A 12303-nucleotide genomic window follows, 5' to 3' on the forward strand; every position below is an offset into this window, starting at 1 on the left:
CCAGGTGGCAGGAATCGTTCAATGTGAAGTACCGGTGCATTATCGCGCGCTGCAGTATTGATTAAAAATACTACTACTTATCCATCACCGGTGGCAACAGGAGAGATCGCTGGCGGGCACTTAATATATGTGCACTTACTCGGCCGACACCATGTAAAGTGGCAGCGCATACAACTGCGAAGGCGAAGATGGCAGACACGATTCCACATGTGAACTAACCTTGTGTCTCTGTCGAACACACGAGTAGCAGTGTGGCTCTGCAAATTACACTGTAGCTAGACCATTGTTGTCTGTAACGCGTTACAATTAACGGCGTTACCGGTAACGCATTACTTTTTTCGGTAAATTAGTAACGTACTCGTTACCAATTCGGAACTGTAAAGGGTAACGTACTTACGTTAACATTTTTCGGTAACGGGAGGTGCCACGTTACTAGTTACTTTTTGTTCCAGTTGTGACCCACTCCGCCCCATTTTTTAGAAAAAAAGCGCAGAGCACCTAAAGTGATGTAAATAAACAAAATGCACAGGTGCTCCCGAAAACCCGTGTTGGGGTTCGCATGCATGCCAGAAAACAGCTGCCCTTGACAATGCACCCTTCTAAAAAAAGACGGAATAGCCATAAAGCACAAAACACCTGCACGAACACGCATTCACACACTTGCCTTGACCTACCTCCCCCTCCCAAACCACTCGCACACACACAACTTTCTACAGAGTGGAAGCATGCCGATCATTTTGGAACATCACATTTTTCAGAATTACTCTAAATTTGTTGAGAGTTCAGTGATATTTTCTTTGTGAAGTTAGAATTGATGATGAAGTGTCATTTTGTGTTTAATGCCACATTCATAAGATGGCTTCATCATGTAATACACAGTTAGAATCGAACACATGTAACTCTACAGGCATCTTTAGGCTACTATAACATTGCTAAGCTCCTGCACATTTGTGCAAAGTTTTCTCGTTAAATCAGGATATCGCGTAAAACCGTTGTTTAGGCTAGTTGTTATTTGGGAAATGTGAGCTTTATAAAATTGCTATCGTAAGCTCTTAAGGTGATGAAAACTTAACATTTATGGCTATGAAGTAACGGCAAAGTAACGTACGGTACTTTTTTTTCGGTAACGGTAACGATTACGCGCTACCTTTTTTGTAGGTAATCTAGGGCGGTAACGCGCTCCTTTTTTACGTAACAAGTAACGTGTTTAGTTACTTTTTTCGGTAACGCCAACAACACTGAGCTTGACCTCGGGCGGCCGCGCAATAGTGTTACATGCCCCGTCGATGCGCATCAAAACTGAGTTGTGCCAGCGGTTTGCGAGTTTAACGTCTTAATTCTGTACGTAGATTGTGCGCAAAGCCGTTTCTTATCTTTAGATACCCGTATGGTAAATACGCCATATGCTGTAAATACGACCATATGGCAGAAGCGGCTAAGCAAGCGCGACACCGGCAGGAACGGCAATGCGTTACCATATTGGTAGCATCAGCCGCACGCACATGCTAACACTCTCAAAGCTCAACAGAATGGGATTAATTAATGCGCACCTATATTGCGAAATACGCTTTCGTATTTCGCACAAATCTAAACGCGGCGCGATTTGACCTGTGATACTGGGGTGAGCAGCATAGCGCCAAATAGATTGAAACACCGCGCAAAGGGAAAAGGAAAAGGTAGCAGAAGCATGTCACCAGCACGCACGGCGGAAGCAAGCAGATCGAGCCGAGCTAGCACTATTCGAAGACACGAAGAAAAAAAAAACGCGAAACGCATTCGTGCCGCAGCTTCGTTGGAAGGTAGGCTAAATTTCTGTTTTCACTTCGTACACCACGTGGTTATGCGCTCTGGGCACAAAACTAGGGCGTGACGAAAGCAGCGCCCTTTTGGACTGTTTGCTTGACGCCGCGCACACGAGCTGCTCCCTCTCTAAACCACGAAAGCGCGCGCAAAATTTTCGTAGCAGTGTCAAAGCGTGCGGGAAACCCTCGAGCGGGCGTGCTCTTCTCTCACAACGGCGTCCATGCACGAGCGGAGCGAGCATAGCGCGCGCGAAGCAAGCTCCGCTCTCAATGGCGCCGAAGCGCGAGCCAGAAATAACGAGTGCGCGCGCGCGAAACTCGTTTCTTCACGTGCGGGCCAGGCAACGCACACAAGTCAGTGGCGAAGCTCGTCGTCCTGCCCTACCAATTAGGAGGAATCGCTCGGAGAGGGCGCTGTTCACTGGCGTCCGCAGCGCCCTCTGGCCCAGGTTGTGTCCCCTATAATGCCGCACTTCAGGGTGTGGTCGAACTCCCGTTTGGCGATAGCCGGATGGTCCCCTAAAAAGCGTCGTGGGCAATCGGCGACTTGTGAGCCGCGGGGTGAAAATGTGATGGATGACCATATGCTTAGGCGGCTTAGTAAGGTGGCAGGATTTCATTAACTCCGGAAAATCTCCAGGATTTTTTCAAATGGCGAGGTGGAGAGACGAGTCAAACCATCGCTAAAGCGATGACGCCGCACTCTGACGTCCGAGCCGAAGTAGGAGAAGAAATCCGAGCCGATGATCGAGTGGACCACGTCAGCGATGACGACGACCCATCGGAAAGCCCGGCGAACTCCGAAGTCAAAGGGAGCGAGGACAGTATGTGGCTAGAACGACTCGTTGGCAGCACGGAGCGAGTGCCCTGTTGACTTGGAACGGTCAGCCTTTGACTTGGAACGATCAGCCTTAGTCGGGGGCAAACGCTTATCTCCGCGTCCGTGTCTACGAGGGACTCGGTGCTAGATACCTGGTCGTTAGTCATAAAAAGGCCTGATTAAAGATACACAGAGCGTAACTTAAAAGAGACAAACGCAAAGACCAGAGCAGACACACGCTTAAGCGCTCGTCTGTCTGCTCTCGTCTTTGTGTCTGTCTGTTTTAAGTTGTGCTCTACATATTTTTAAACATGGATTACCGACAGCCTTCACCGTTACCCTAGTAAAAAGGTCCAAAAACTGCGACATATTACTGGCGTCAAAATACACGCAAAGGAGAGAGAGCAAAAACACACAGGACAGACGCTTATTTCTTCAACCACGCAAGTAGTAAAAAGGCGGTAGCGACGACATACTTCATCTCACGCCACCGTCAGTGATCTCGGCGGGCGTTTTCCGACCCTGAACAAGGATATGTGCACCTTCGTTGCGCGGTATCGGAAGCGGCGGTGGCACTAGCATAAAGACGGAGTGCTGGGGCTCCGAGCATGATGTGCGAGTTAAATAGAGCGATGGCTGGGAAGAGGTGAATGGTCCACCCTGGGCAGGCGCAGGCGCGACCGAGGCGGTGAGCTCATCGATGCGCGTATCAATGCGCGAAATCGCCGTCTCAGTAGGCGAAAGGACCGGAGAGACAGACGGGGAAGCCACCTCATGAACACGATCAGCGAGCTCCGGCAGGCGGTCGAGGGTCAAGTCGCCAGCCGCCGCGAGGACTAGGTGAATTGACTGAGGGAGGCGGTCGAGAGAGAGCTCTCGAAGCAGCGGAGTTGTGGGTGCGGACGTCGCGCTCCCCGGGAACCTGCCACATCCAGTGCCACAGTTGGGATGGGCGCCGGTCGCTCAAGGTCCTCCGCGGTAAGGAGCTGATGGAGGCGAGCACGGTCTGACAGCATGAGTCTCTACACCACCTTGGTCTTGAGGTGCTGATAAGGTGTATCGCCCGTGGGTTCGGAGAGAAGATCCAAGAGTTCGCAGGCCACATCAGGAGGAAGCGTCCAGAAAACATGGTTGTAACGCGTCGTTTCCGAGGTGATGTATTAAAAGCTTAACTTCGCCTCGATCTATAAAAACCAGATGTGCGGGTTCTGATACAACAAGGGAGGGAGGCGAAGCCGCAGCGACGGGACATCCTGTGGGCGCGACTCCCGTTCAGTGGAGGGGTCGACCGCCTCAGTCATGATGTTCGTCCTGAGTCATCACTTGTAGGCTTATGCCTTAGGAGCGAAGGACGAGCAGCTGAGTCGGATCTAGGTAAGAATAAAACAGCTTGTCGTGGCTTCACGTGCCATTGTCCCGCGGCTTCTTTATTTTCTTCCTCGCGCGGGCACGTTTTTTCCATGCTCTGGGCTCAGCCAAAGGAGGGCGCTACAAACTATAGCAGTTGCTACCAAGAATTTTTGTTTCTTTTTCGATACATTTGTTCCTTTACTTGCACGAGAACAGGTCACCGTGCTTATCATTTAAAGGATAATCTTTCACGCTTCAACTGACAACGTAGAAAGATCAACATGCTCACCATTAAAAATACCCTTAGAGGCCCTGGGTGGCGATTACATATGGCTGCGGTGTGGCACATAAAATCAACGCGAAAATAGAGGGCCAAAACGGAATTCATAATCTATTTATCAATTTACAGCACTTAATTATAAACTTATAGGTAACAAAAGGCGCTCACAGAAAAAAAAACAGCTAGCAGTTTTTTCAGTGAAGATGATAGATATCTTACACCCTTTTTTGAACCTAGCGGCAACTCGTTCGATAGCATGCTGCGCTTTGTTCTACTGTGAAATTTACATTACCGACACATAATTTTCTTGGTATACTCACTCTTCGCAGCCACTAATTCGCTGATAAAAGTAATTGCGTCACACGAACTCAGAGTTTACCAGGTTTTTCAATGGAAGCTAACTCTTCCATAGCTAGGTGCAAAAACACTTCTTGCGATGCAATTTCCAACTTAAAGCTTTTTACCATAAGCGGGGTAACGGCACAAAGTTTTTGGGTGTCCGTATTTCTGCCTTAAAAAAATTCTACACTTCTAGTAATTATATAATGAGTTCAAAAAACGAGTCTTCATTGGTGAATAATTTGTTACAATCAATTTTGTCCTAGAAGTTTTGGTCCCTGTCGACTTCAGCCTTGAGGTGCACTTGACGTCACGATCAAGCAGCCAACCTTGGCTGCCCACGTCGTCGGTGTACCCGTCAACCACTTGTTTTTCTTGTCTATAACCACTCTGTTCGGTGATGTAACAACAATTGGGGAAAGTGCACACTGGCGTCACTCAATGCGAGTGGAAATCCCCTGCATCTTCGGACAAGATTTGAAATCGTATTACGCGGTGTTTCCCGCGCGTCCTGCGACAAAAATTACCTAGAAGGCATCTCATTCCAGTCATCCGGCAAATCATAACTGTTGGTGGAGTTCGAAGTCATGTCTTCAACATTTTAAAGTGTTTCTACTATTTCCGTTAGAACTGCTACTACAACAACTTCTACTACTGTATGTTCTGAATTTCATAATATATAACTCGGCTGAAAGCTGGGGACCTTGAATAGTAAAAGTCATTCAATATGAAATTTGAGACACAGTTTTAGAAACCCTATCCTGGATCCCCTGCAACTGCGACTGTTAAAACGCATGACTTGTTACTGCAATAAGCACTAGAACACGCTCAGGAAGAGAAATGGCCTATAGCTTAGCTGTCGGATAATGGAGTTCAACAGCACAAACGGCACTAACATGCCACTTTCCAGCCCAGAGCTATTGAACACTTGAACATGTCTCAGAATTTCGTAGTAACTTCAGTCTCACTAAATTTTGTAATACCGCCTGTATGAAACACTAAGCGAAATTTTTATTCTCCTTTTTTTCCTCTTTTGTTTTCTTAATTAACTGCACTCCTTCGGCAGGAACGATTCTATCCCCTCCCACAGCTACGATGTAAAAAAGAGACTCTTTTCCCCAAAAATAGCAGTAAAGAAGGCTGGTTGGCCAATTTGCAGGTTTTTAATGTCAGAGTAGCTCGGTTCCAGAGCACACCGTGAAGCGGTTAAAAATACGGACGGACCGTAAAAAGGTGAGATCAGGTTAGCTGGGTCAAGCATTAAAACAGATGTTCCGCCTACATGACTCAAAGCAATGGTGGAATGTTTGCGGTAGTATAACGCAAATCAGGGTACTCTTAATCATGCTTAGTTAGACCTTAGCTATAATATCGGTTGCAATACTGGTAATCTGTAGTTTATTCGGAAGCGCATTTCTCTACGCTGTTGCAGGGGTTCAGATGCAGCTCAATTTGTTTAGTACAATAACGTGCCTCTTTGCGGAGGCCCGTTTTAGCTTGCAGCAAAAAAATGCCTTCAAGGTTCAAGGTTCGTTTATTACATGTTTATGGTACAAGGTTAGAGAAAAACATTGGAATACAGAAGGAGGTCCCAAAGTCAGAGACTGTGGACGGGACCTCCTGTAAGAACAACTGTAAAAATGAATTACAGACAGCAGATGCAAAAGAAATTTAAAGTTTTTGGCATCATAAATGAGCAGTAAGTGAAATACGAGAAATAATGCAAAACCTTATTTAAATGAAAAATGATTACACACCTAATATCATACAGACCAATACAAAAGACAACTCATTGAATAATATAAATGACAAAACAAGTACCATATACCAAGTAAAATACTATTAGGGGGATTGTAAAAACTGACGGAGAGCGGATTTAAAGGCAAAGATTTTAGGTGATTGCTTAATGCTAACTGGTAATGAGTTCCATAATGTGGTGGCAGTGAAACGAACTGTTAGCTTTCCATAATTAGTGTTAGGTTTAGGGAGTAAAAAGTTAAAGTTATTAGCAAAACTCGTGTCGTTGCGACGCGGATTTTGATCAATGCTAGTTAACGAAAAAGGAAGTAGATTTATAACAGATTTGTACATAAGGGTACATAATTTGTAGTCGATTATTTTGGGCACTGATAAAATATTGTATGATAGTAGCAGACGAGGGGCATTTGCAGAGTTGTGACTATAAGTGATAATTCGAATTCCTTGATTTTGAATAGTTTGCAGTGAAGATAAATGCGAAAGATACTTGTTTCCGCAAGATCAAATGCAATACTGAATACAGGAGTGGATGAACGAATAATAGAGGGAAATGAGAATAGGAACATTGAAATACGGGCGAACTTTAATTAATACTCTAATACCATACGACATTTTTCGGGAAATAGATGACATGCGGGTCTGAAATTTAAGATGTTTATCCAGTACTACGCCTAAAAAGGATACGTGATCAGCTGAAAGAATTGAGTTTGAGCCATGCTAACAGACGGGTTTTCGCAAAGAATTTTTTGAGGTCACCTAAAAACTATAAAGCTGGATTTGGATGCATTAATGAACAGCAAATTATTTCTGCGCCAATCCAATACATTCTGTGCATCAATATTAAGTTTATCGACCACTTTATTTATATGTGAATCTGAGGTTAAGATTGTTTTGTCGTCAGCATGAAGAAAACAGTTGGAATTTTAAAGACACCTAGGGAGGTCTTTGATATATAATAAAAAAAGAAGAGGGCCAAGAAGGGAACCTTGCGGAACTCCAACATTAGTAGTCTTGAATTTTGAGTATGTTCCCGAGATGAACACGGCTTGTTTTCTATTGAATAAATAGCTTCTGATTAGCGAAAGTGCAGGCCCAGTTATGCCGACAGCGTCAAGCTTACTGAACAAAATAGCATGGTTGAGGGAATCAAAAGCTTTGGAAAGGTCAATAAATAATGCACCTGCAAAGTTACCTGCGTCGATGTAGGATTTAATTTTATCGGTGACAGCGATCACAGCTTTTTCGGTGGAAAATCCCATTCTGAAACCGAACTGGTTAGGTGAGAGAATGTCAAATTTTGTTAAGTAATTGTTTATTCGGATAACAATGGCTTTTTCAATAAATTTACTGAAAAACGATAAAATAGCGATTGAGCGGTAATTAGTAATGATTTGTTTATCTCCCTTTTCGAAGACTGGAATTAGCTTTGGCTTTTTGCAATGCAGTAGGGAAAGTGCCCGATTTCAAGACCAGATTGACAATATGGGCGAAGACATCGCAAATGAGATGCGCAATTAACTTAATATGGGATGATTGAATATTATCGAGACCTGGACTGGCGTCTTTCAGGTTGCGTATTATTTCGCCGATTTTATCTGGGGAGACAGGGAAAAGGAAAATGCTATGAGGAGATCGTTGTAATGTTTGATTAGCGGCAGTATTTAATACTCCTGAGGCTAGAGGAAATGAATAACTAAAGGCTTCAGCAATGTCTGAGGGATTGGTATATGTTACTTTACCGGAAGTAATTGTTGATACGGGAGCTTTCGAGTTGTTTCTGTTTAGGAAGGAATTAATAACTTTCCATCGCTTATGAACGTTATTTCCAGCGTGATTTATTTATCTTTCATAGTAATTTCTCTTCGCTGTTCTAAGGAGCAAACCTAATACATTAGAACATTTCTTATAACGCGCTAAAAACCTTAAGTTGAATGGTTGCTTTTTGCATTTTCTATATAGGTTATCTTTCTTTCTCAAACTGCTTAAGAGGCCAGAAGTCATCCAGGGATTATTCGGAGTTGAAAACTTCTTATTGCAATTATATATAGTAGAACACTCATCGATAGTATTAGAGATAACAAGAATGAACTGATTGAATGCACTATCGGCGTCATCAAGAGCCTTAACCACTGACCAGTCAATAATAGCAACCCGTTCAAGGAATAATGCAGAGTCCAATGTTTTTTTAATGAACTGTGTATGCCTAACATAATTAACAGTTATTCAACTGTATGAAAATAGGGTACCGATCTGTTATATCGGCTTCTATGACACCTGCATCAGGGGCGGACATTAAGTTTGATAAAGCGTGATCTATGAGGGAGCTTGAACCAGTAGCGTAAATGCGTGTGGGAATGTAGATAAGATTTTCGAGGCCATGAATATTTAAAACTTCCATATAATCTGCATATGAGGAGCAGTCGGGAACTAATGTGTTAATATTGATGTCACCCATTATTATAAAATTTTTGCGTTCCATTGACAATACCGCTAAGACTGAGTGCCGAGCTGAGCAGTAATCTTTAACATGGGACGAGGGCGATCGGTATATGCAGCCAATGACTATATTTTTTCTATCTAGTGAAAAGAAAGATTCGTCTGGTTCGATCCATAAAGATTCACAACTTCCCAGTTTTAGCGATATATCAAGTCGGCGACGATAGTGATAGCAAGAAGAAATAAAGGTCGCTGTGCCACCGTGCGCGCTTTCGCTACGATGGCAGTATTCAGCGCTATATGAAGGCAACGTGTACAGGCTCTTGTCAGCATCCGACAGCAAAGTTTTGCTCACGCAGATTACGGTGAACTGGTGTTGAGTGGCTGATAATAGGTTATTAAAGTCGTCCGAATGTTTTCGTAAACTTCGTGCATTGAAATGAATAAAAGATCTGCAAGAAGGGGAAAGATAAGATTTTAGATTAGAAGGCGCGAAGTATGTGGTCATACTGACGGAAGAGATTACAAGAAAAATGCAGAATCTTAGGTGAAAATGGAAAGGGCGCATTCAGATTTAATGCGGAAAACATGACTGGTCTCTGTCTTACGTGCCAAAATTTGGCAGTTTTTCGTCCAGAGAAACAGCCACCCCTTTTCTTTCTTGAGTGTTCGTGCCTTACTGAGAAGTTTCTTGTTTTCCACAGTAAGGTGGTCATTTACATAAACTGGCTCCTTTGTTGCACCTGGGAAACCCAACGTACCGGTGTCAAGCCGTGACTTACGAGCTTTATCCAAGAAGTCGTTTCTTTTAGCGCGGGAAATGAAGCGAGCAATGATGTTCTGCCCTGTCTGAGCGGGCACCCGATGAACTATGTCAAGGTCGGCAGTGTCAGCAGGGCAGCTTATTTTCTCTCCAACCGACGCCACAATTGCAACACAGTCCTCACCCTGTGTGCAAGGGACACCTTTGAATTCAGCATTATTCATTCTGGAATATTGATCCTGATTGGCGATTTGATTTTTTAGCATTTCATTCTCGAGTTTAGGCGCGTTGTTTGCGGCCAAGAGATCCGCTTGACTACTCTGAACTTTTTCTACTATGTCATTCAAGAGCGTGAGACTAGCATCCATGTCAGACACATCCTTAGCCAGTCCACCTACGTCTAGACCAGATTCTTGAAGCTTGACAGTTACTTTTGTGACAAGTTGATCAACTAAATCATTCATTTTGGCCTCAAACATAGCCTCCAAACTCTCAATTTTTTTAGCCAGCTCGACATTAGTGGGCATCATGAGAAAAGCGAAGACAGTTAGCACATCGAGGCAAGCAAAATTGGCCGCAGCAGTGGTTGCAGTCAAGGTAGTCATAATTGCAAAAGATTAAAGGCACCAACCTGGGTGAACAAGGAACGATGCTTAGCGGTAGGTCCAATTGCAACCACTGCTGCAATGAAGCTGGGGGTCTCGAGGTAACCGCTTTTAAGGCCAGAAGAAGGATGCTTGCGCAGGCGCTACAGTGAAGGCACGGTTCTGTGGTATACGTATCAATGAAGATAGCGTAGTACCGCCCCTTGACGCGAGGCAGGAATCAGACCAGCTTGGAATCACCAGGCAGACGCCTGGCAGGCACTTTGGGATCTGCAGAGGCTTGGAAACCTGGGTGAACAAGGAACGATGCTTAGCGGTAGGTCCAATTGCAACCACTGCTGCAATGAAGCTGGGGGTCTCGAGGGGGCCGCTTTGAAGGCCAGAAGAAGGATGCTTGCGCAGGCGCTGCAGTGAAGGCACGGTTCCGTGGTATACGTATCAATGAAGATAGCGTAGTACCGCCCCGTTGACGCGAGGCAGGAATCAGACCAGCTTAGAATCACCAGGCAGACGCCTGGCAGGCACTTTGGGATCTGCAGGGGCTTGGAAACCTGGGTGAACAAGGAACGATGCTTAGAGGTAGGTTCGATGACTGCAACCACTGCTGCAATGAAGCTGGGGGTCTCGAGGTGACAGCGTAGTACCGCCCCGTTGACGCGAGGTAGGAATCAGACCAGCTTGGAATCACCAGGCAGACGCCTAGCAGGTACTTTGGGATCTGCAGGGGCTTGGAAACCTGGGTGAACAAGGAACGATGCTTAGCGGTAGGTTCGATGACTGCAAACACTGCTGCAATTGTGATAGCACGCCAATTAAGTAGGGTCTTGCGCTACCTTATTGCACCGCTCTCAACCGACTTTTCAGCGAAAAAACATGTCTGTAGAATGTCTTAATACAGAATTTTTGCGTACCACATCGGCGCTAGTTTTAGGCCTTGAAGAAAGATTTCAATGACTCGCTTGTTTTCCTCCTTAACTGGTGTAGTTTGTGAGCGTTTAACGTCGCAAAGCAAGGTGTACTTCAACGTGCACTGACGTCGCATAGTGCACGGGCATCTAGAAATTCGCTTTAATCGAAATTCGACCGCCGGGGCCGGGATCGAAGCCGCGTGTTTCGGGTGACAGACGAGCGCCATAATGGCTCAGCCTCCGTGGCGGCCCTTTGCTCCTTAATTGGCATTCCTTTTAAAAATTATTCCTCTTCCTTGAGATTGCAGCGGCAAGCTTTTTGAATAAAGAAATTACCTTGGCAGGCAGGATAGTGATAAACGTAGAGTGCAGTTATGGCGAGATTAATGGCAAAAAATATAGTAATTAGGCACAGAGTTGTTCGTGAATCTTAGGTGCCGAATACACTGGAGGGCATTTGGGAGGCGTCCATCTGATTCGACGCCTTTCTGCAAACACTCTCCAGCGTCCTAGACAAGAACTATGTACGCCTTCGCTGGAAGTAGAGTAGTCGTTAGCACGCACAGCTGCGGAACTGAAGGATGGTGGTTCGACTCCCACCGTGCGCAAAGATTTTTTTTTATTATCAAGTTTTCGAGTGTGACGGACTGACGGACGCATGGACATCGCGAGTATAAGCCATTAAAGGCTTACGCCTTAATACTCCATTGCTTTAAATAGGTAAAGAATCGATAATGCAGCGGCGGAAAAAGTAATTTACGCAGCAACAGCTCTGCTCTATTAAGTACAAGGAAACGAGGATCTTCTAATAGTGGTTTTTCATTTCTTGCATGTTTTTTTCTGCGACACAGAAAACATACGATCTCCATTATAAGTTTTAAAAGCATGCGGCAGCTCTGTGATCTGTGCTCAAACTATTTCTTTGCCTAGCTTAACAATCTGAAGAATTTAGCAGCCCTAAGGCACATTGATGAAGGATACAAGTTGACGCATATTAGTTATTTCCGTGCTTGATTGAGAAGTAGCCTCCCATTCCTGAATACATATATTGGGATAGAAAGGGCAATCAACTGAAATGCATCTGTCGGGCGCTGCCACCTTTTTAACGAGAAAAGTTCAATCACATCAAGTAAGTTTGTTTTCCACAATGGGTGCGCGCAGGCCTCACCGCTCAATACTTCTTGTGAGCAATCAGAGTCCGCACTTATCTCAACTTCACAAGTTTGAATCTATACTTGCGGT

This window comes from Amblyomma americanum, chromosome 3 (genome assembly GCF_052857255.1).
Source record: "Amblyomma americanum isolate KBUSLIRL-KWMA chromosome 3, ASM5285725v1, whole genome shotgun sequence".
Taxonomy (NCBI): Eukaryota; Metazoa; Arthropoda; class Arachnida; order Ixodida; family Ixodidae; genus Amblyomma; species Amblyomma americanum.